Consider the following 6000-nt stretch of genomic DNA (forward strand, 5'->3'; position numbering starts at 1 on the left):
AGTAGGTGGGAGCAGAGCCGGAGACTACTTTGTAGGCAAGCGTTAGAGACTTGAATTTGATGCGGGCCGCCATAGGTAGCCAGTGTAGCTGGATGAGCAGCGGGGTAACATGTGCCCTTTTGGGTTGGTTGTAGACCAGGCGCGCCGCCGCGTTCTGGATCATCTGAAGTGGTTTCACTGCGCAGGCTGGGAGACCTGTCAGGAGGGCATTGCAGTAGTCGAGTCGTGAGATGACTATTGCCTGAACCAGAAGTTGGGTAGCATCTTGAGTCAAGTAAGTCCTGATTTTCCGTATGTTGTAGAGTGCAAAACGGCATGACCGGGCGACTGAGGCAACATGATCTGAGAAGTTTAGTTGGTTGTCAAGAACAACTCCTAGATTTCTTGCAGTCCTGGTCGGTGAAACAGACAGGGAGTCAAATTTGATGTTGATGTCGTGGTGTATGGTAGGTTTAGCTGGGATGACCAGCAGTTCAGTCTTTGAGAGGTTCAGCTGGAGGTGGTGTGCCTTCATCCATGTAGCTATGTCTGAAAGGCAATCCGAGATCCGTGCTGAAACCAGGGGGTCGTCAGGTGGAAAGGACAGATAGAGCTGTGTGTCGTCTGCATAGCAGTGGTATGAGAAGCCGTGCGAACGGATAATCTGTCCCAAGGAGGTGGTGTAGATAGCAAAGAGGAGGGGGCCCAGCACTGAGCCCTGGGGGACCCCTGTGGTGAGATGGTGAGGTGCGGATAGCTGACCAAGCCATGATACGTTAAACGAGCGTCCTGTGAGGTAGGATTCAAACCAAGAGAGAGCAGAACCGGAGATTCCCATGTCAGCGAGTATAGAGAGAAGGATACGGTGATTAACCGTGTCAAAGGCAGCCGATAAGTCAAGCAGAATGAGTACTGATGACCGAGCGGTCGCCCTGGCTTCTTTTAAGGCTTCTGTTACGGACAGCAGAGCCGTTTCGGTAGAGTGGCCGCTTTTGAACCCAGACTGATTTGGATCCAGAAGGTTGTTCTGTGAAAGGAAGTCAGAGACCTGTTTGGAAACTGCTCGTTCAATGCCTTTGGATAGGAAAGGCAGTAGTGAGACAGGGCGGTAGTTCTCGACTTGAGCAGGGTTGAGAGAAGCTTTCTTAAGTAACGGTGTTACCCGGGCCATTTTGAACGCTGTTGGAAATGTGCCGGAGGTTAGCGAGGCATTGATCACATGTGTGATAGCTGGAGCGATGGTCGGGCTGATGGACTGAAGTAGGCTCGTAGGTATAGCAGGTATAGGCTCGTAGGTATAACATGCTGGTGTAGCTTTGGAAGTACAGTTTTAAGATCAGCATGGTTAAAATCTCCAGTGAAGATGGTTGAAACCGTCTGGGTGTGCCGTCTGTTGTTCACTGACAGCCTGGTACAGTTCACTAAGAGCCGCGTTCTTATCGCTGTTGTTGTTGGTAGGCGGGATGTATACTGCGACTAGCAGAATCGCAGTAATTTCCCTTGGCAGGTAAAAAGGACGGCACTTTATGATCATAAACTCTGCCAGTGGTGAGCAGTGTTTGCATACTACTACAGTGTCCCGGCACCATTCGTCACGGATGTAAACACAGATTCCTCCTCCTCGTGATTTACCTCCCTTTACAATGGTCCTGTCTGCTCGATAGCATGCTAGCTGCTCCAGTTGTACAGCAGAGTCCGGAATGTTGTCATTTAACCAAGTCTCAGAAAAGACGAGCACACAGCAGTTACTTACTGTCCGGTTCGTTGATCTCAGCAGTCGTATGTGATCCATTTTGTTGTCCAGTGATCGTACATTTGCCAGGAGAATGGATGGTATGGCTGGGCGAGTTGGGCTGGCCGCTAGCCTGGCCCGGACGCCTCCGCGCTTGCCCCTCTTCTGCTTCCTCGCACACCGCTTCCGACACTTTCTTTCCGGGGGAGGAGTAGCAGGCGAGTCCGGTGTTGTTGCAGGCCGGAGTAGTCCGAGTTCCTTTAGCGTCTCTGTTGCAAAGTCCAGAACGCTGCAAAACTTGCTTTTGCAGATGTCAATTAAAAACTGCCTGCTGTACTTGTAGTACGACGTAGTAAGACGAGACGAACACGTAAGACTTTCGGACAAACACTTTTTAAACGAACAAAACACCGTACGGTTGGGACAGAGAGAGGTCGCTGCGTGTGTACGCGCCGCCATCTTGGATTTCAGCCACAGCCACAGCCAATCCAGGTCTGTTGAATCCACCACATTATAAGGCTTTTTCAATACAGGCATAACAAAGTATGTATGTAAAAATACTTGACAGATGTTCCCTTTAGCTCAGTTATGATAGACTTCATTAATGGTTATTTGCTATTTAACTCATCACATTTATGATCATCATTTTGTGAGAAAACAAGTAAATTCATTTATAAAAAGGTAAATAGAAACAAGTTTTTTTTTTATCATTATTGGTGCTTATTTCTTAGAACTTAATCAGAAACAGGTGAAAGTGCTTGAAATGTAAGTTTTGTAACTTTGTGTGGGGATAGCAGATGCAGAAAGCCAATGAGTTTGAGTGAGAAGAAATAATAAATAGCATAATTTTCTTTTTAGCAAACATTGAAAGTGGGTCCCACAGACCCAAACACCTTACAAGTGTTAAAAAAAGCTATAATAACAAAGAGACTAGTAATATAATTCAATACCTTTTTATTTATATAAAATTAAGAAAACATGCCCCCCCCTACTGGAAACCGCCTTCTCGTTCTCGGCATCTTTATGGGTGATTTGGCTGGTCATGCTGTTTTTCTTTAAACCTCCTGCAAGAAACAAATATAATGGTCACTTACTTCATATTGTATTGTCTAACACAACTCTCAGCCTGGACTGCAACTATGTTAAGAAAAGCGCTATATACATGAAGATTATTATTAGAACTACACACATACTCTTGAACACACAAGTTAGGCAACTGAGAGACGTGCAAACACACTGCCCAACCAGGACAACAAAAATGGACCTGTTTATAACATTAGGGTATTGTGACATCTTTCTAGTATCAGTACATAGGGCTGGGACACCCTATGTACTGATACTAGACTAAAAATAAATACATAAATAAATAAAAACAGCCAGTTAAGCTTTAGACAGCTGCAGGAACTTCAAAGATCACTAGACAAACTACTTCAGACATGAAAGCAGTTTATCAACAAGGCTATCGCGATTTTAGAACTGTTACATTCATGGCGTTTACAACTGTTACAACAGTAGGGTACCGCACATTTTAATGGCTGCGTCAGGTTGTAAACGTATCAGTTCAGAAATGATCACGTTATGCAGGCAGCTTAAGACCTCTGCAGAGGACATGAAGTCGAATCCCCCAAACGTTTCACAGTTTTTCTTTTTCCTTTTTTTATTTTGCAGGCGTCACGTGACCGCGGTATTGCAGTAATGCGGTTACCTTCTCAGCCCTATCAGTATAAATTAAAACATTATCCACATGCACACCTACCATATATTACTTCATACAGTTGTAAGGCCTTGAAATCTCTTCCCGTTTTGCCCACAAAGTTGTACTGCCTGGATAGGCCATGGTCTAGGAGGAAGGTCGTCAACAGTTGTCCCCCCTATGTCAGTCACAGCTGCAACCTGAGGGGGAACAAAGACAATACAAAGCAAAGTTATCTTTATTGCTCACTGGAGTAAGCCACCCAACATGAACATTCAGAAGCATGGGTGTGAGCACACTGACGAAGTTTCAGATCAAGTTCACTGCCCAATAAAATTGAGTTGCACCACCCTAGACTTAACATACATACCAGTTTGGACATGAAGTTTGGATTTGCCAGTTTTCCTTCCATGACTTCCACATCCCTAACGGTCTTTAGGGGGAAACCCTCTGGGGTAGAAGAGACGGTGCCAATGTTGCCACACTTTCAGCCCTACATTATATTAAGCAAAGTTGCTCATTTATTGCAAAAGCAATATATCTTCAATTCATTTATCATACTTCAAAGCGTGTGTGTGCTATGATAATAGCCTTTATACATGCAAAGAACTGACCATGAAAATCTGAAATAATTCTCACAATTTATTTCTGTGACACTAAATGAAGATCAGATCACATTTTGTGACCAATTTATGCAGAAAACCAAATAATTCCAAGGGGTTCACAAACTTTCACATTTTGGCTGTATGCATTCTCTCTACAATTCACACCAAGAACGATAACGATAGCTATAAACAAATATCGTTCTCATTAATATGAATGACGACGTTTACACATAAACTATAATGACATGAAGAACGATATCATTGAGGATCAGTTTCAGAGCGATTTTGAGAACAATAAAAAGCTAATAGCCACTCAGAAGAACCCATAGAATTTTAGGCGTCACATTCATTAACACAAGGACAGACTTTGGCTATCGTTGTTCAGTGTGAACGCTTGTATCATTAACGTTATGGTTATAGTTATCGTAACTGAAGTATGCAGCTCTCCATTTTGAAAACCATCCGCCAAAAACACCTCATAACTGTGTTGAGGTGAATTGCTCTCCACTGTATTTAAATATCTAGAACTATTTATTCTGAGGTCGTGAAAACATTGTCAGCAATAAACAAGCCATTAAGTAGCCTAGTGATACCTAGGTTAACGTTACGGTCCAATACAATCGCTAACGTTACCGAACGCAGAATAACACCAGGACAAGGATGAGGGCAGCATCACAGCAGCAACGGTCATAGAAAGGCATTCGTAAAAAAAGAGACAAATTTACTGAACGCTTGCCATAACGTTAATGGTTGTGGTTTGATATTACATCTGACAGGATGCTATCTTGCAATCAAATCTAATTCTCACATGGACGAAATTACATGTTTAAATCATTAATTTTTTTGGGCTGGCATGCGTCGACATAATCGATTAACTTTATTAACGTTAGGCTAGATTCTACCTGCGTCGGAATCAAAAAACATTGCCGCCTAAAATGTTTCTGCCAGCAGCTAACCAGCTAACATTGGCTAGTAAATAAATCAAACAAAATAGGGTTACCAATATCTTCCAAAACATTTTAGTTGTTGAATCAGCAAAAAACTTCTAAACAGCCTGAAAATACTAACGTTAGTTACTCCTGCCAAAGGCTTCAAATTCCTTTGAGAAGTCAAAGACTAGCTTCTAGAGCTAACGTTAACGTTAGCTAGTGCTTTCTACAAGTCAGCCATTCAAAATAATCTTTAATATCGAATAAGCACTTTCAACATCAATATCGGAAACGAGGGTCATTGAGCTCACCGGTTAAAATGGTTCAAATTAAGTTAGAGTAGGATGGCATGACGTTAACGTTAGCCTAGCTAAATAGCGATTTTTCGCCTTGTTAGCTGTAGAACTAACGCTAGAATCTAGCAGCTATGCCAACTGTCACTCCCTCCAACTTGCCAAGTGTTTGGTTCACTTATGCCATGATAGTTTTCTACAGAATGTAGATTCTAGTGCTAGCATTTTTCAGTTATTAGGCCTATCTATACAAGGACTGTAGTTGTTCTTACCTTTTGCGAGATGAAAGCAGCCTCTTCCAGTGCGTCCAAGTAGGTAATCGTGGAGATTTGAGAAGAATAAAACTAGTCACAGCCTAACCTTTTTTTCTGTCACGTTTCAACTTTTCCAACGGCTCTTGGGGAGGAGTTTCTTTGCGCAGGCGCTTACCACGAGAACTTTGGGTGCAAAGTCAAAAACTATTACATTTTTTAACTAAGTAAACTAAGTTTAACTAAGTAAAAAAAAGCTAAACCATTTAAAATGGTTTAAGGCTCATTACGGAATACTAACACATTACCCTAATAGATTTTTAAATATATATTGTTAATTTTATATAACTGCAGTAACCAGCATGTCATATCAACATACTTTATCGTTGTTTTTTTTTATATATATTTTTTTTTTTATTGTGGCCCAGTTGGGACCCATGTAGTGCCCATGTTTAGTTTTAGCATGGTGTATTTTATCTGGGTTGCCCATGTGGGCCCCAACATCAAAGCCCACTCTA

The 6000-nt window shown here is 42.3% G+C and overlaps 1 long non-coding RNA gene across 1 annotated transcript; it reads right to left on the reverse strand.

The window, feature by feature from the left end:
- Positions 1 to 2708: 2708 nt before the first annotated feature.
- LOC121711847 lies at positions 2709 to 3878 on the reverse strand. The gene is made up of 3 exons (XR_006032464.1): positions 3775 to 3878; positions 3478 to 3604; positions 2709 to 2775 (listed from the first exon to the last, which is right to left on the reverse strand). It is a non-coding gene; the product is annotated as an uncharacterized LOC121711847 (long non-coding RNA).
- Positions 3879 to 6000: the final 2122 nt, after the last annotated feature.

This window comes from Alosa sapidissima, chromosome 6 (genome assembly GCF_018492685.1).
Source record: "Alosa sapidissima isolate fAloSap1 chromosome 6, fAloSap1.pri, whole genome shotgun sequence".
Classification (NCBI taxonomy): Eukaryota; Metazoa; Chordata; class Actinopteri; order Clupeiformes; family Clupeidae; genus Alosa; species Alosa sapidissima.